Here is a 20,000-nt window from a genome sequence, read left to right on the forward strand (position 1 = left end):
GGCGAACACGGGGAGGCGAACGCGGGGAGGCGAACGCGCGGAGGCGAACACGGGGAGGCGAACACGCGGAGGAGAACACGGGGAGGAGAACACGGGGAGGAGAACACGGGGAGGAGAACACGGGGAGGAGAACACGCGGAGGAGAACACGGGGAGGAGAACACGGGGAGGAGAACACGGGGAGGAGAACACGGGGAGGAGAACACGCGGAGGAGAACACGGGGAGGCGAACACGGGGAGGCGAACGCGCGGAGGCGAACACGGGGAGGCGAACACGCGGAGGAGAACACGGGGAGGAGAACACGGGGAGGAGAACACGGGGAGGAGAACACGGGGAGGAGAACACGGGGAGGAGAACACGGGGAGGAGAGCACGGGGAGGCGAACACGGGGAGGAGAACACGGGGAGGAGAACACGGGGAGGAGAACACGGGGAGGAGAACACGGGGAGGAGAACACGGGTTCCGGTCGGAACGTCTGCTTAGGAATGTTTATCTGGGCAAAATGCGAGTTTTCCGTGAGTTTGTCGACCCGGTGGGGGGAGGAACCGGACGAGGTGAACTGAGGGGACGTGCGGGGGGGGCGGGGGGGGGTACTGCTGATGCAGCAGTTCGAGCAAGAAAGCATGAAATACTACATTTCGGTGGGGGGGTAAGGACAAATGCAGCCACCAGGGCCTGATCATGGTGGCCTGACAGGAAGGCGGGGGACCCGACTAATCGAGGGTCACGCCGGTCACATGACTGACCGGGGGCGTTGGGCAAAGTGACAATTTTTGTGGGTGGTACATATTTCAGTGGCACTCGGTTGTGTGGTGGGGGTCAGGAGAGTCCATTTAAAGCCCTTAACATCACAGACACACACACACACACACACACACACACACACACACACACACACACACACACACACACACACACACACACACACACACACACACACGCTGTAATGATCTCATTTCCCCGCTCGCCGCCGGAGGAACCTGCCTTCAGGAGCGTGAGGACATTTGCGTGGCGGTGGAGGACGCCGCCGTGACCACCGGTGACATTTTCACAAAGATCCACATTTCACACGTTTTGATTCTGTCGGGCGTGGGCGGAGCCTGAAGAGCGCCGAGTCGTCAGTCTATCTCTGACGGCGAGGAGGAAGTCAGGTTCGCAGAGGAGAGGGAATCTTAGCTTCAGCTCGTCGGCCTGGCGGCGCTCCAGCCGGAGTGTCCCCTGATACTGGCGCCTGCCGGCGTGACGCAGCACACGGACCCCGTCCACGCATCGGTGTCGTGCATCACCAGCAGCACGTCCAACGCAAACCCTTTGTGGACTACCCAGAGTGCACCTGTTCTCTTTGTCCGTCAGCGCGGACTGACAAAGGCCCCCCCCCACCCGGCTCCTGCAGACCTGGCAGCTGATGTCAGTTCGCTGCTGAGGGGGGTGGGGGGTGGGGGAGGGATGCCGTTGGCTTTGCGGCGATGAGGCGCTGGAGATGCGATCGACTTCACGTTCCCGCCGCCACCTTTCATCACTGTTGGGCGGGGCCTCCCCCCCCGCTGGGAGGAGCTGTGTATGCACAGAGATTAGGAGCATGAAGGCTACATCGCCATGCCCTTAAAGGGTAATCAGACACTCCCAGTGGGGGGGTGAGGGTGGCCGGGTGGGGGTGAGGGTGCTCATTCATCACACCTCCAGGAGAGTTTTTCTTCTCCATCAGAGATGAGCCATCATAAATAAAGCGCTGCAGCAGCCCCCCCCATTTGAGCCTGAACCTGCCCCCCCCCCGTCCTTGTGGCAAATTAACATCATAATGAGCTGGAATCCAGTCCGGTGCCACCATTAAAAGGGGCCCTTGGGTTCTGGGGGACCGTCTCTGTATTGAAGCCCAGCGAATACCCTGGACCGGAGCGTGTATCTGTTGAACTCTTGACCCTGCCCCCATCCCCGCCCCCATCTGCGGCGTCAGAGCAGCGCTCCCTGATCTCTGAACCCATTGGCTCATTTAAACAAAGAACGACAAAAATGGCTTCTGGGCCGCGTTCAATACCCGCTGGGGGGGGCGGACCTGCTGGGATCGGTCTAAACGATGGAACTATTGTGCTCGCAGAGAATCAATCGCTGCTTTTCAGCGTAATTCGATTCTATTCACAAAGGGGCTGGGGAGGCAATCTTAAAATGGAAATGCCACTTTGCTCGGAGTGGGGGGGTGAGATGAAGAGAAAGACTCGTTTGCATGTATGGACCCCCCCTCCCCCGGTTACCGCACCTTTCAATCCTGTTGGTGAGCGTGTTTCTGCTGAGGGCGGCAAAAACTCCCCTAAAGTGGGTTATCGCTTTCAGCCAAATAATCACGGTGATGTGGGTGGGGCCGGCCCCCGTCGCCCCCGCCCACCACCGAACCGCCTGGGGGCGGCTGGAGTTTTAACACCGGCTCTGCTTACATTCTGCAGTGCTGCGTGGCGTAACGTTAGAGCGCTCCGAAGGCTGAGAGTTAAGTTGGGGGGGATCATCAGTTTCTGGGGGTGGGGGGGGGGTGCTGCATTATGGGGTTTTTTTTTCCTGGAAAGAACACAAAGCGGTTCAGGTGCAGCTCAAAGGTAGCCCCCGCCGCAGGCTGCATTTCACTGGGTTACATGAGACATAAAACATGACATCCCATAATAATAACACGCTGCTATCTCATCACAACAGGGGAACAAACGGGTTCATTCAGACGCCAGAGGGACGTCAGGGTGCGCAAAACAAGCAGCTTTTCTGTGCTTCAATCAGACGCAGCTTCTTCCTGGATGAAGCTCTGGAGTCGACCAATCACATCGTCTGGAAGGAACGGAGTCGACCAATCACATCGTCTGGAAGGAACGGAGTCGACCAATCACATCGTCTGGAAGGAACGGAGTCGACCAATCACATCGTCTGGAAGGAACGGCGGCAGCGAGTCGATGCTGCAGAGGCGGAGCCACGAGGCGTGAAGGTGGAGATGAACGGCGCCTCAGAAAGGAGGGAAGCGTGTTGCTGATTGCCCCGGTTGCCCCCCCCCCCACCCCCCGCCGTGGGACTGGCTCGGTTTCAACCTGGAGACGGACAGAATGGGGTGGGAGGGGGGAGCTGGACCGAGTTACAGGCAGGTGGGGCACGCTCAGGAGGACGGGGGGTTATTAAAGGCCAGCCCAGGGGGCCATTCAGGTCCCCCCCCCTGCCCCCGTCTGTCTGTCTTGGCAGGAGAGGCGGGGCGTCTGCTGCATCATTAATGAAGTCGACGCCCCAACAGCCGGAGTTGCTCCTGTCTGCCCCCCCACCCCCTGGGACACCTGAACACCAGTGAGTTTTCACACTATGGTGAGGTCTCACCACACTATGGAGATTCCATGGCGACGCCTAACGGAGGGGGCGTGTCCACAGGCAATGGGGTGTGTCCACAAGGAAGGGGCGTGTCCACAGAGAATGGGGCGTGTCCACAGGGAAGGGGGCTGTCCACAAGGAAGGGTCGTGTCCACAGGGAAGGGGGCGTGTCAACAGGGAAGGGGGCGTGTCCACAGGGAGTGTTTGATCTCAGCTCAGCATCGATGTGACGTTTGATTGAATCATGGGAACCGTCTCCATGGAGACGAAGATGTTTACGGGAAAACAGGAGGAAAGAACTGCCGTTACTCGCTTTCATCTGCAGTCAAGACGTCACATCACAATGCCCCCCCCCCAAACGACCCCCCCAGCTCACTGATCAAAGGGTCTGAGTTCAGTTCAGCCTTCAAACACAACCCAACTTCATTCTGGGAGTGGAACTTTCTCTCCGTTGATGCTCCCATCAGCACACGCCAGCAACACACCCACGGCATTCTGGGACACCAACACAAAACAGCCCCCACAAAGACGTCTGATTGGGGGAGGGGACTCACACTCACCCCCCCCCACTCCCACAAATAAAAAGAGTGGAAGTGGAGAGGTTTGATTGATTTAAGTCACCCTGCTGATCGGGTCCGATCCGGGTTTTTGCCTGTTACAGGAAGACTTTCCTCTCCAGTTTTCTGCAGGGGGGTTCTGCTGGGGGGTTCTGCTGGGGTCCGTAAACAGGTTTGATAACCGGTTCAGACCAGTTCAGACCGGTTCATACCGGTTCTGTCTGGAAAGAACGTTCAGGTGACTTTTGTTATTATTCAGAAATCAAATCTGATCTGATTTGAAATCAGAGCTGATTGATTTCGTCCCGCAGATCCTTCCTGTTACAGATAATTAAGGTCCACCGGTTGAGCCCCGCCCCCCTTCAGTGTCGATGTTGACACTGAAGGGGGGCGGGGCTTAAGACGCCAAAGAAGTTTTATTTTTTCTCATTGCACCACAGAGGTGGAGCACAGACTGGTGCAGGAGCGCTGAGGCGTGGGGAGTGTTGCATTCTGGGACATATGGTGGCTGCAGCACACGCTTCTATAGGTGGAGAGAACGCCGTTAAATATTTTATTCACACCACCTGCTCCTGGCGCCGCGTGGGCAACTAGCCTTCAGACGCCGCCCAGCACCCCCGTCTGATTCACATCGTCAGCAGCGACCAGAAAAAACAACGTTTGAAAGAAACGGGAGGAACGTACGTACGTAAACATAAACCTCCGTTTCTTTGATCTGGACCTGAAAGCCCCTTCAGGTCCGCGGGAATGCGAAAGAGACGTTTGTGCGACTGTTGACAAAGTGCTTGTCAGTTCCATTCAGAGGGGGGGACTGGTGAGGGGGGCGCATTGCTAATCGACACATGAATGAAGCCGGGGAGGCGAGTGCATTCAGCGAGTGTACCGCCGCAGCCGCCCCCCCCGTGCCCGAAATAGCCCCCGGCTTTACTGTAGCTCCGGCGCTTTGTTAGCGTTAGTGCTGCGACGCCACCCCCCACCCCCCACACGCGGAAAACCAACAAAACACAAGAATGTGATTCAAGTAGAGAGGATTAGAATAAAGAGGACACACACACACACACACTCACTCCTGGCTCAAGTGAGGCCCGGGCATCGCTGAGGTAATTAACTGGGGACGCTTGTTTCACATGACAGAGTCCATTAGGGATCGTGTCACCTGATGTCAGGTGGTCCACAAACAGACACACACACACACACACACACACACACACACACACACACACACACACACACACACACACACACACACACACACACACACACACCTCTGGACGGGAGACGGAGTGGCTTCTCTAACCGATCCCTCCCTAATCACAAACCACACCCCCCCACCCCTCAAGGACCAGCCATCGATTGGACCCCAGCGCCACCACAAGGAGTGGTTTGGGGGGGGAGCGTTACCCTTCCCTATACCCTCTAATTGCCCTGCCTGGGTTACCACGACCGAGCAAAATGCCCCCCCCTCTCCGTCCCAAGTGATGGAAAAACAATTCTGCTGGCAAAGCTGGAAACGGGCTGCGATCTCAGCCCATTAGGCACGGATGACCACACCCGCCTCACCGAGGGACGGGGGGGGGGGGCAGTGGAAGGACTGCATTAGCCCAGAGAGGAAGTGGGAACATTCAACCCCCCCCAACCACAACAGGGAACAAACCGCCAGGGCACCACACACCTGAGAGTGTGTGTGTGTTCACTCACACACACACACACACACACACACACACACACACACACACACACACTCACACACACTCCTACCTGTGTGTGATTCTCAGATAACACCGTCCAACACAAGAGACGAGGAGGAAACCAGAGAGGCACTGGGGAGGGACGGGGGGGACGGGGGGAATGAGGGGCATGGGGAGCAGAGCAGCAGAAATACCCTCATCAGAATCTGAAAGGGTTTCTGTGGGTCGGGGTTGTCGGGACGATCACCCAGATCATGTGACATCGCCCAGAGCGGCACGGCGATCAAACACACCCCGACCCGATCAAACACACCCCGACCCGATCAAACACACCCCGACCCGATCAAACACACCCCGACGCGATCATACACACCCAACCCGATCAAACACACCCAGCCTGATCAAACACACCCAACCTGATCAAACACACCCAGCCTGATCAAACACACCCAACCCGATCAAACACACCCAGCCTGATCAAACACACCCAGCCTGATCAAACACACCCAACCCGATCAAACACACCCAACCCGATCACACACACCCCGACCCGATCAAACACACCCCGACCCGATCAAACACACCCCGACGTGATCAAACATTCCCAACCCGATCAAACACACCCCGACGCGATCAAACACACCCAACCCGATCAAACACACCCCGACGCGATCAAACACACCCAACCCGATCAAACACACCCCGACGCGATCAAACACACCCCGACGCGATCAAACACACCCAACCCGATCAAACACACCCCGACTCCACTCCCCCATTTACAGTCCACTTCCTGTGTCCCTTTGTTACAATTTGTCCCGATGGAGAGCAGGCCAGGCCCCCTCACCAGACATCGGCCAATCAGAGGCTGTCCATTGCTGATGGGCTGCAGGTGATTCGCTGTCAGTAAGCATTCACAAGCAGATCAGCCCCCCCCCCATCAGTTGCCCACCCCCATTGCCCCCCCCCCATCGGCTGCCCTCCCCCAATGGCCAGCCCCCCCCATCGGCTGTCCCCCTCCATTGTCTGCCCCCCCATTGGCTGCCCCCCCCATCGGCTGCCCCCCCCCGCCTATCTCCTCTGTTCTTTTCCCTTTCAGCCAATTCAGCCCCAAATATCGATCAGAGGAGAGACAGGAATTAAGGGGGGGGGGGGGCAGAGAGGTGAATTATGGGTAAGTTCAGAAAGTTTCTGAGAGAATCACACACCCACACCCACACCCACACACACACACCCAGGAGTGTGTCACAGCAGTAAAGGAGGTGCTACCAGGAGGAGGAGGGGGAGGGGGAGGAGGAAGTACCCGGTAATGGGGCAGATGGGGGGTGATTTATGAGCACCGCCACTGAGGAAAATGAGGAAGAAGAGGCGTGGCTTTCTCTTCAGCTCGGCAGCGTTTAGCACCGTCACCACAGTGACTACATCATTAAACTCCTCCCACACCCACAACAGTCCAATCACAATGAAGAAACGATGTCACTGCAGGACAACAACACCAACACAACAACAACAACACCAACACAACAACAACAACACAACACCAAGACAACAACAACAACACAACAACACCATCACAACACCAACACAACACCAACACTACAATCACTGATCCAGTGATTCTCTCCCAGCAGGATCACAACAAACCGGAGCTGGACGTCCATCCAGGTCCAGCACCAAAAAGTTCATTTCATCCCCCGGAAGGAACCCCGCCCCCAGACGGAGCCCCGCCCCCAGACGGCGCCAACATAGGGAGGTCTACTGAAGGTTCTGCTGTGTTTTTAAATGAACGTAAAGATGCACTCAAGCCATTAACCTCCTGCATTACGTAACTGGACCACAATGCAATGCGATTACAGGCTAAGGACGTTTGGGTGACGCCCACTAAACATGATTAGCAGCACGCTAACAGACGAGTGCTGCTCTCATGCTGTCCCCATGGAAACGGGGTTTGGGTTGGGTTTGAGCCCCAACAAACAGTAAACAAACGGGAAGTAGAGCGGCCCGACCTGGTGGTTCTGACAGGAAGTAGAGCGGCGAGCGGCCCGGTGGTTCTGACAGGAAGCCGGACTCATCGGCCAATCAGGACGCGGTAATAGGAGACATAAATCAATGGCGTGTCAATTATGACACCACAGCGAGACGTTTGAGTGCAGGGAATTAGCCGCACAAATCCCAGTATCAGGTTCAGTTAGATGGGCTGTTCTGGGGGGGTGGAGCGCAGGGGAGGCAGCGTGGGGGAGGTGGGGGCAAGGAAACACTGAAATATGAGGCAACTCATTACACTTGATAAGGAAATCAGCCAAATGCATTCCTATTTTGTTCGTTTCCAACCCATAAAATTACAGCGTGTGTGGGGTGGGGGACAGAGACTGGAGGGGGGGCCATTAGTGAACAAGAAGCCGAAGCATCCGAGGTGAAAACGGGAAGACTGCAGTCGCCACACGCCGAGCAGCACTCGAGTTTCATTCCCCCACGCCAAGATTCTCGCTTAAGAACATTAAACTTCACCTGACACCCCCCGAACACACACACACACACACACACACACACACACACACACACACACACACACACACACACACACACACACACACACACACACACACACTCCAGTTGGGTCTGAACACGACGGCCGACACGCAGCTGGATCCAGAACTGAGGTTCTGATTAAATGGAAGCAGAGCAGCCATTAAAGTCATTAACATACATCCAGAGTGGGGGGGCAGTTGAAGGGGGGGGGGGCATGCACAGTAATGTAGCGCATATATTAAGAAAAGATCCACCGATACAACTTGAAACAGCATATCTAGCAAAAGCTTCTATATATTATTAATCACTCAGACATCAAACATGAGACTTGTTAGCGACCTTTTTAATTCCAGGCAGAGGCCCCACCCATCCAGGAAGTGGTACCACACTGCAAAGGCACCGCCCATCCAGGAAGTGGCGCACACCACGAAGCATTCCCACACTATCTCATGCTATCTCCTGCTATCTCGTGTTATCTCATGCTATCTCCTGCAATCTCCTGCCATCTCATACTATCTCATGCTATCTCCAGCAATCTCTTGCTATCTCATGTTATCTCGTGTTATCTCGTGCTACCTAATGCTATCTCACGCTATCTCACGCTATCTCCTGCTATCTCATGCTGTCTCCTGCTATCTTGTGCTATCTCCTGCTATCTCGTGCTATCTCCTGCTATCTCGTGCTGTCTCACGCTGCTTTTAATTTGCAGTCGTTATTGAGTGCTGTTGAGCCGTGGAGCAGATTTCACAGAAACGCTTTGTGGAATCTGGCGCGGCGATGGAGTGTTGTCTCTAATGTCATTGGAGCTCCAAACGTAAACATCTGAACACAGACGCTTCCTGTGTCAATAACACCCGCCTCCTCAAGCCAGGGGGGAGGGGCAGGAGTCGGAGTCACCCCGGACCAGGAGAAACCCAATACCCCCAGAGAGATTCCTAGGTCATACACCGAGTCCCGCGAGTGTGTGTGTGTGTGTACTTGGTTTTACCCACACACAGGGACTGTAGCTTTTTTATCACTCTTGGGGACTTTTTCAACTGTGGGTTATGCATATGTGTGTGTGTGTGTCGTCTAACAGACAGGTTCCTGCTTCTGCTTCCTGTTCATTGGTTGATAAATCATGGATGTTTTAATTGTAGACCGACCTTGATGAAATGAGCGGACATCATTTATCAATTAGCGGAGCAATGGGGTGATGTCTGGGGGGGTGGGCGAGCGGGGGGGCTGCTGACAGATTATTTCTCATCCCGTCTCTGGGGTCGACCTCCCTTCATCCACCTTTTAACGCTTCTCATGTCTGAAGCGCTCTCATCTCGCCGCCGTGGGTTTTTATTATCGTCGTTACATTCCCTCCCGCTCGTAAAGCCCCGCCCCCTCGCTCCGCTCAGCTGTTTACCCAGCATAACTCAAAAGGAGGAAATAAAGGCAACATGTAAAAACGGCTAGCGTTGGTATGACCGCTCTAATCTGTGCGTGGGCTCCTCTCGCTGCGGCTTTCATGACACCAACATCAAATCCCCCAGAATGCAGCTGCCGCCATGAGATGTGTTTTTATGGGATTTAGGCTCTGGAAGAGAGATTTGAGTATTACCTATTGTCAAAAATGTGCAGCGTTGGGAGTGCGGCGGCGGCGGCGAGGACGGGGCGTTAAACGGGCCCGTTAATGTTTTACACAGTGTTGTCGATGTTCCCACAGACGCGTAAAGTCTCCACGGTAACTCCGAGTCGATGCGCTGAAAGGTGGGAGTGGGAGGTGCGTAAACAAAGATAATTCCGCTCCTGCGGGGGTTTGGCAACGCCACTTCCCCTCCCCCACTTGTATGGGCTCAGCCTAGCGAGCCGGGGACGCCGTTTCTTTATCCCCACGCTAAAGATATCCGCCGGCGAGTCCTCGTTTCACAACTGGTTCAGTATGGTTTTCAGGACAGCTGAGCCTCCGTGGGTCGGAGAAGCCCGGCACCAACTGTTTGGAAGGGCGAGGCCCCAGATCGACCCGGGCTGGACAAGCTTGTGTGTGAAGAGGTGTGACCGTCCGCCTCGAGGGCTTGCAGGATTGACACCCCCCAGGTCTGAAGGGTTTTACAGCCGGTTTAACAGGAGCTGTAAAACGCTGCCGCACCGCTCGTGGTTCCATTCTCATACATCAAGCCCCGCCCGCTGCGCCTCTGAGCGCGGCGTTGATTAACACGCCATCCGTGTTCAGGCGCTCTTGTTTTCTCTTTCTTGTGGATCCTGGGAGGACAAACAGCTCGATCGGCTCCGTGTGAACGTCTCGGGGCCCCCAGTCCGACGCCGGCCCCGCTGGTGGGAGAGAGCCGGGCCTCACAATCCAATAAAGTGCTTTATTCCAGCGCCGGGCCGGCGTGAGGCTAATCTTTGATCTGAACTGAAGCTGGGGGCTCAGGAGCCGCGCCGTCCCATTATTTATGGGAACTTCAAAGCTTCCTGATCGCACTCGCGTCTCTTATCTGAGAGCAGAAACAGCCACAACAACAAAAAGTGACTTTGTGAGGCGAGAGGAGATTCAGAGCACGGAGAGGAAGGTGTTTGAGGTGGTGGGGGGCGGCTCTGGGGCGGGGAATCTCCGATTAGAAGCCGTTCTTACGACCATCTGCCTGGGAATGTGCCTCCGGCTCCATCCGGCGCCCGTCGGACAGCGGATGGAGTGACTCCTCGCCGTTCGACGGGAGCCGGCGCTGGTGTCGGGGAACCCCTCTCCTCCCCCCCATCCCTTTATATTCACCCCCCCTCCACCTCCACATCCCATCAGAAATGTGACTGGGCTCAAACTGCTGACTCGCTCACAGTCCATTGAGTTTCCTCTCCTTATCAAATTACAGCCACCTCAATAACCCACTCGCTGCACAACGCCGCCAGAAATGAGGTTTTCTCCCGCGCCCGCCCCCAGCGCCGCACTCCATCCCTCGCTCGCTCCCTTGCTCACATTTCTCTTTCGGAAACAGCCGACTGGGGGGCGGGGGGCTGATGTGAATGTTGGCGTATATTTTCCAGTGGGCGTACGATCGTAATGTTTCATACAAGTATTTACAGGGGGGGGGGTTGACGACGGCCCATCACGCTGCTGATTTGCAGACGTGGGCCGATGTCCAGATGGCGGCCGCCTTCCGGGAGATTGTTTTTTACTTCCACCCCAACAACTTCTCGGTTGCAGCGGCAACTCCGGCTCCCCCCAGCATCATCTATCATGGGTCACTTCTCATTTCGGTCCACACCCCCCACCGCTGTCTCCCCCCTGGCTTGCCCCTCCGACAAGAGGACGACCGAAATGTCTCTGTGGAGGAAGCGACACGGTCCCATCACCTGCAGTGAGAATGAAGGTCATCCGTCTCGTTCTGAGGCGACGCCGCGTTATTACAAAGTCAGAATGAAAAGCCTCATCCTGATGGATGTCGTTTAACCCCCCCAGCAGCTGGTTACTGGTTCACACACCCGAGTAAATAAGGCCAAGGGGGAGAAAACTTGAAAACACCTCCCCAGAACCCGATAGACTCGCCTTCCAGGAGCGCTTGATTTATTTTTCACGTCGCTGTTGATGTTCTTTGAGCCCGTAATTGCCTCGTGTTAATGTATGCAAATAAGGGTTCAGGATATGTTTACAGGAACCTGTGTTACCCTCCTAACACACACACACACACAGAACCCACAGAAAAATAGGTCCCCACGGGTGATAAAAAAAGTCAAAGTCCCTACGTGTTGGTAAAAACAAGTACACACATACACACACACAAACACACACACTACTCCAATGTGAATCAACATCAATATTTATCTTAGTTCTATTATCCAATTCTCACCTCATTCACATGCTAATTGCTACAATTAGCATTAACTAAGGGCCCCGGTTCAGAGGAAACAACCTGCTGCTGAGCACTTGAGTTACCGACTCGTCACATGTGCGCATGCACACACACACACACACACACACACACACACACACAGGTATGTGAGTTAACACCCACCCGACAAAGCTCCCATGAACCCCAGAATTTCAACATGCTCCGGGCAGCGTCCTGTCAGTGACGTCACGACGACGGCGTCCTGTTGGTGACATCATCGATGCTCCTCTGACTGACAGCAGGAACGACTGAGCTGAGTTTGGATCGAGAACGAACACTCGTGTTTAACAACTGGACGGCGCCCGGAGAGTGTTAGCATGGAAACCCAGCGGAGCGCCAACCCCAGTTACCCACAAGCCCCGGTGTTATTGGAGCTGACGGCAGCGTGTCAGTGACAGTGAGTGTCCAGGTTGGGGGGGTAGATTACATTAACTCCCCTGTGAAAGAGGCTTGTCTGCCTGCATTGTGCTTCCTGTCTGGTTAGCGTGACGCCGGCACACCGCGGCTGCGGCGGCGAAAGCGTGTTGGGAAAAACCGGCCCTGATTGGAGAACCCACGGAGGATCCTGAACACAAACACGCTGCGTGGGATTTTTCAGTGCTGCTGCCCCCCCCCCCCGGACTGGAAACGGGTCCCCGATGGGGAGGCGCTCCCCGCTCAGGCATCCATTTTGTTCACCGACATGGAGGAGCAAAGGCGTTATTGGATAAGGCTGGGTGGGGCGGAGCCACCGGAGGCGCTGCTGCGGCGTAACTAGATGGAGACGACGGCCGATGATAACCCAGTTTAAACTTCTAGCGCCTCGGGCTGCAGGCAAACTCTGCTCATCCAATCAGCTCGCAGCATTGAGGGTGAAGCCAGCGAGGGGGGAGCACACACACACAACGGCAACAAGAGAAACACACACGGGGTTCACCTGGACGGCACAGAAACACGCGACCTCAGGTCAGGTCAGCTGGGGGGACGTTCTCCAGTGTGCCAGTTTAAAAAATAAAGAAATAAAATCAAGTTCACGTCATTTTCCTCCACGTCATGTCCGTCGGACACAAACAGACTCACTAGTGAACCGTTAACACGGGACTGTCACTGAACAATACACCCCAATTAAACATTAACCCGCAGCAACCCCCGTGACCCACGATGAGGAAGAGGAGATGAAGACAAGACCTTTTTTCTCTTCTATATTAAAAAATAAAATTTAATTGTTTGTCAACTTAAAATAGATTCAAATTAACAAACATGATTAAAATACATTCATTAATAAAATTAATTAAGCTTCAACATTTTTCTCCTGGAACTAGTTAACAAAGTTAGACGAGCTTTACCTGTACATATACAGGTATAACTGTGTGTGTGTGTGTGTTTAGCGTAGCGTTGTTAGTGTAGCGTTGTTAGCATAGCGTTATTAGCGTAGCGATCGGCCCGATGCACATTGGCTAAAATCAGCGTCGCTGACAACCTTTGCTGATGGCGGAGCCCCGAACGTGTGAGCTGTAAAGGATACCCAGACGATCAATTGGTTCGATCTGTTGGTTTGATCTATTAGTCTGATCTATTGGTTTGATCTATTAGTCTGATCTATTGGTTTGATCTTTTATCTGTAATAATCCTGACAGAACAAATAAACCCCCAGAAAAAATAAAGGCTGCAAGAAATGATCCTAATCAGTCAGAGTGAGGCTGTGGGCAGGAGGGGAAGGAAGGTGCAGATAAATGCTGAGGGGCGGATCGACTGCCCTCGTGGGGCAGAAGTGAACGGAGGCTGAGGGGAGGGATCCGCCGGGCGCCGTCTGTCCCGCAGCCCCCCCCCCCCGTAAATTATCCTGAGCGACGCACGATTTACGAGGCAGAGACGTGTCGCCGGCGGCCCGTCGTTCCGGCGCTGCGTCGCCGTAACTCTGATAACAGGAGTTGGGGGGGGCTCTGGGGCCGGCGCCGGGAGTCCACGGCAGGACAACAGCGGGGAGGGGGGGTGGCGATGAGAATTTGCTCTGGTTATGTCGCGTGAAATCATGTGTCAGGGGATCTGCCCCCCCCCCCCGGCACCTCTTCCCATCGGTGTGTGTCGGGGGGAGTGTGTGTGACCAGATATGGATGGGGGGGGGGCGTTCAGAGTGCTATCATGGACCCGCTGGAGGATGGTGAAGAGCATCAGAGCTGCCCCCCCCAGCGGGAAATATTGCTGGAAAACATTCCGCAACCACCACCCCCCTCCCCCGCCCGTTGGAACTCTATTCGCATCCAGTTAATCAGCACTTCCTGTCCCGGCGGCGGGAGAAGCAGTGATTGGATGGAATGTCGTTTATCCCGGCGTTGGGTTGGGGGGGCGTGACGTGGTTGTGTCGACGGCACAGGATAAATAAAGTTATTTACAAAAACAGCTGGACGGATAAACAAAACCGTGAGCTGCTATTGGTTCACCGATCGATCGTTTATCTGCAGGAAACATGCTTTTATTTTGAAAAGGGGAAAAATAAAAGCGTGATAAAGACGGGGGGGTCTGATCAGCGTGGAGGACGGAAACAGACGCGTCACGTTAACCTTATTGATCTCTGATCAGCTCTGATCAGGGAACAATGGAAACTAATCAATCAGCCTAAAACACCAGCAGGAAGTAAACGTCTGAGGAACGGAAATAAAAAACGAGTAAAAGACGAGGAAGTAGAATTACTGCATCGATCGCCTATCAGGGGTATTGATCAGCACAGGATTCATTCTGGAGACGTTTACAACGGATGGAAACCAAGGTGTAAATAAAAACACACACATTGTTTATGTCAACAAATCCTCCTTTGACACACACACACACACACACACAGACACACACACACAGACACACACACACACAAAGACACACACACACCACACACACACCACACACACACCACACACACACACACACACACACACACCACACACACACACACACAGACACACACACACACACACACACACACAGACACACACACACAGACACACACACACACACACACACACAGACACACACACACAGACACACACACACACAAAGACACACACACACCACACACACACCACACACACACCACACACACACACACACACACACACACCACACACACACACACACAGACACACACACACACACACACACACACAGACACACACACACAGACACACACACACACACACCACACACACACACACACACACCACACACACACACACACAGACACACACACACACACAAAGACACACACACACACACACACCACACACACACACACACACACACACACACAAAGACACACACACACACACACACACACACCACACACACACCACACACACACACACCACACACACACACACCACACACACACACACACACACACACACACACACACAAAGACACACACACACACACACACACCACACACACACACACACACCACACACCACACACACACACACACACACCACACACACACACACCACACACACACCACACACACACACACACACACACACACACCACACACACACACACACACACACACACACACACACACCACACACACACACACACACACACACACACACACACACACACACACACACACACCACACACACACACACACACCACACACACACACACACACACACCACACACACACCACACACACACACACACACACACAGCGGAGGCTGTAATGTGTAATTTGTAAGTTCCATTTGTTTTTAACACACACGCGGCTCCGGGGGGACCTCATAAAAGCTCATCAGCGCGGGGGGGTCGGCGGGGGGGGCGCCCGAGGCGCCGCTCTTTCCCACAGATCTCACCTTGATGGATGATTTTGTTAAAACAGCGAGGCGTGCTGCTAACAGGAAGCAGCGATGTTCATCCTGTCTGAGGCGAGGGGGAGGAGCCGGCGCCGCTTCCAGAGTGAACCCTCTAAAGATGTCATTTTTCTGCCCCCCCCCCCCGCTGTTCTTTCACCGCTCAGCTGAGATTAACTAAAACAAAGGCCCCATCTTTTATTTTGATGTCCATCCCATAATCGTTTGTTTTGCGGCGTTACGGGGGGGTAACCGTGGCGATGTCCATTACTTTATATTACTGAGCCCCCTCCAAGAGAATGAGCCATAACCGGCCCCCCAGCAGCAATAGAGGAATTATAATAATAATAAAAGGCTTCATTTCATTTGGAGAAACAAAAACAATTAGACCCCCCCCACTGCCCCCCCCCCACTGCCCCCCACCCCCCCGTTTCATTCCTGAATACCTGTAGACTTTTTCAAGGAGGGCTTGAAATCAATTTCAAGGCCCATTTCATTTTACACAGCATCCAGGCTGACCCCCCAGCTGAGTTCAGGTATCGATCCCCCCCCGCCCTCGGCGCGCGACCCAGGGCGGCTCCTGCTAGTCAAACAACATCGCGCCGCATCCGTTAAAAAACAGATGAGTTCCGGGGGGGGGCAACTAATACCTATTTAATAACGGGAATAACCCCCCCCAGATGAAAACGGATAACGACCTTCTGAGCAGCAGTAGCTGGGGGGGGTCCATTTGTCAGCGGTAAAACGCTCCGCTGGTGATGAAAAGGTGTGGCGCCTTTAACGGCGTGTCCCCCCCCCACCTGAACAGAGGGGCTGTCCCACCCGGGGGGGGTGATGGGATGAGAGCCACACCAACAAACGCACCAATCACAGCCGGCTGCCACTGAAGCGACCAATGAGAGGCCTCGGCAGTGTTAGCACGCTAGCATGTTAGCATGCACGTCACATGACCTGCTTCTGATCTGATCTCCCATTGGTCCTTCTGCTAGCTGCTATCCACCGCTACCGTCTCCACCGTCCACCGTCTCCCGCAGCGTGCTAGCTCCTCCCCAGCGCTAAATGCTTCATGCTTGTGGTAATTAAAGCGTGGGGGGGGGTAGCGACTGGACTGGAGTGTATTAGCCGACGTAGCTGCGAATGCTAATGCCCCTCTCCCCAGCGCTAGCGGCTAATGCTACACACTAATGACTGCAGGATGTTTAGCATTATCGGCAAAATGTAAACACATTTATCGACGCGCCGCGCAGCAGAACCCCCCCCGATGACAAACGGCCCCCCCATGTATGGACACTCAGCCGGGGGGGCCGGATCTGTATCAAACGACTGTCCCCGCCGATGGCAAGCGATGGTGGCGCTAACGGTGCTAGCGGCGCCAACAGGAAGTCCCCCGGCAGTGCTAACCTTTAAAGGACGGCGGATCGAACAGCCCTTCCCTGGGGGGGGTCATTTGGAGCTGGGCTCGTCTCTCACGCCCCCCCAGCTTAACGAGAGCCCATGTCGCCATTTGGCCCCCCAGCCCAGACGGCATCTCCATTCACAGCTGTCAATACCACAGCAGCCTACAGTAACGACCCCCCAGGAAAGACCGGCCAGCATTAGTCCCGCCCCCCGGGACAGCTAACGCCATCCTCCAATATATGTGTGTGTGTCTGTGTGTGTGTGTGTGTGTGTGTGTGTGTGTGTGTGTGTGTGAGTGTGTGTGTGTGTGTGTGTGTCTGTGTGTGTGTGTGTGTGTGTGTGTCTGTGTGTGTGTGTGTGTGTGTGTCTGTGTGTGTGTGTGTGTGTGAGTGTGTGTGTGTGTGTCTGTGTGTGTGTGTGTGTGTCTGTGTGTGTGTGTATGTGTGAGTGTGTGTGTGAGTGTGTGTGTGTGTGTCTGTGTGTGTGTGTGTCTGTGTGTGTGTGTCTGTGTGTGTGTGTGTGTGTGTGTGTGTGTGTGTGTGTGTGTGTGTCTGTGAGTGTGTGTGTCTGTGTGTGTCTGTGTGTGTGTGTGTCTGTGTGTGTGTGTGTGTCTGTGTGTGTGTGTCTGTGTGTGTCTGTGTGTGTCTGTGTGTGTCTGTGTGTGTCTGTGAGTGTGTGTGTGTGTGTCTGTGTGTGTGTGTCTGTGTGTGTGTGTGTGTGATGCGGGTGATTCCTCTGACATCACAGCGTCCCGGTGACCGTTTAGCGGCGTAGAGTCGATGGGGGGTTGGGGGGTTGGGGGGGTTGGGGGGTTGGGGGTGTTGGGGGGTTGGGGGGTTGGGGGTGTTGGGGGGTTGGGGGGGTTGGGGGGTTGGGGTGTTGGGGGGTTGGGGGGTTGGGGGGTTGGGGGTGTTGGGGGGTTGGGGGGTTGGGGGGTTGGGGGTGTTGGGGGGTTGGGGGGTTGGGGGGTTGGGGGGTTGGGGGTGACGACAGGCGGCGTGACAGAAGATCCCACTACAGATCAAAGGGAGGAGATCTGGAGATCCCCCCCCCCATCAGGAGCGTCTACAATATGGTGTTATGTTAACGAGCGCCCCCCCCAGCATATTTTATATGACGAATAGGAGCCCCCCCCCCCGCGCCGTGAACACGTCTCTGCATAAATGCCCCCCCCATAGAGCCTCTCATTCATAACTCCTCGTCTGCGGTGACATCATCCTGCGGAGGGACGGCGAGGCGGGGGGGGGGGGTGGAGTCCTCAGCAGCGGGGGGATACCCACAATTCTCTCTAATCAGGAGCCCCCCCGGCTCCACAGGGAGTCCCCCCCCAGTGTTAATGAAAACAAACAGGACTGCATCCTCCACCACAACCAGCTGCTGGAACCCCCCCCACGAGGTACGCTCAGTTAATCTCTCCTGTAATACCCCCCCACACACACGCCCCCCCCACAAGGATAGCAACAAACAGCGAGTCGAGGAGATAGCCTGCATACACTGTCTTTGGCGAGAGGGGGCAGGTGTTTTTATGGGGGGGGGCAGCCTATGAAGGATTGCTGAATGGGGGGGTGCCGGCCGCGGCCGGATTCAGAGGGTTGTTTCCCCTCACAGCTCTGCAGGGGAGGGTTTACCGCAAAGAGAGGGGGGGGCAGGGGGGCGAGGGGGGCGAGGGGGGGCTGACTGCTGAAACATTAAAGCTTCTCACAGGAAGTCTCCGTTTCATCCGTGTTGGACGTGTAACACACACACACACACACACACACACACACACACACAGACACACACAGACACACACACACACACACACACACACACACACACACACACACACACACACACAGACACACACACACACACACACACACACACACACACACACACAGACACACACACACACACACACACACACACACACACACACACACACACTCACACACACAGACACACACACACACACACACACACACACACAGACACACACACACACACACACACACACACACACACACACACTCACACACACAGACACACACACACACACACACACACACACACAGACACACACACACACACACACACACACACAGACACACACACACACACACACACACACACACACACACACACACAGACACACACACACACACACACACACACACACACACACAGACACACACACACACACACACACACACACACACACACACACACACACACACACTCACACACACCAGTAGGGGGATGACCCCCCCAGTCAGACCAACAAACGGAGGATTTAAGAATCTGGTTCTGTTTAGACTGAGTGGAACCAGAACCAGGACCAGAACCAGGACCAGACCCCCCCGGGCCCCCCAGGACTCTGGCTCCTCTACTCTTTGGTGTTGGTACACCTGTCGTCCACTGGCCCCCCGGCGGGGTGTACCCACTCTGGACAGATGGGGGGGGTTGAGGGTTACTATCATGATTGGGGGGTGACGGGGGGTGAAGGGGGTGAGGGGGGGTCTCTGTTGCTGCAGTAACTGATTGCAGCTCGTGTCACCAGGTGTAAAACCTGAACTGGATGCTTGACACCTCTGCCCCCCCCATCCCCACTGACCCCCCCCCTCACCCACTGACCCCCCCCCCCGACCTGGCTGTATTAAAACGTGAATAATTCAACTCTGAGGAGTCACCTTGTTGTTGATTTGATTCACACCCCCCTTCACCAAATTGCCATCTTCAGGCTTCACATGGGGGGGTGACAGAATCAATCTCTATGGGGGGGTGACAAGAACAAAAAAATGAAAAAGGAAAATCAATGTTAATTTTCTGCAAAGAATAATTCTTCA

At 54.8% G+C, this 20,000-nt stretch overlaps 1 protein-coding gene across 2 annotated transcripts in view; it reads right to left on the bottom strand.

Moving 5' to 3' along the window:
- The window catches only part of LOC137609981 (RNA binding protein fox-1 homolog 3-like), a 267,024-nt gene that overhangs the window by 43,166 nt on the left and 203,858 nt on the right, over positions 1-20,000 (bottom strand). The window lies entirely within an intron of this gene.

This window comes from Antennarius striatus, chromosome 16, assembly GCF_040054535.1.
Source record: "Antennarius striatus isolate MH-2024 chromosome 16, ASM4005453v1, whole genome shotgun sequence".
NCBI classification, from domain to species: Eukaryota; Metazoa; Chordata; class Actinopteri; order Lophiiformes; family Antennariidae; genus Antennarius; species Antennarius striatus.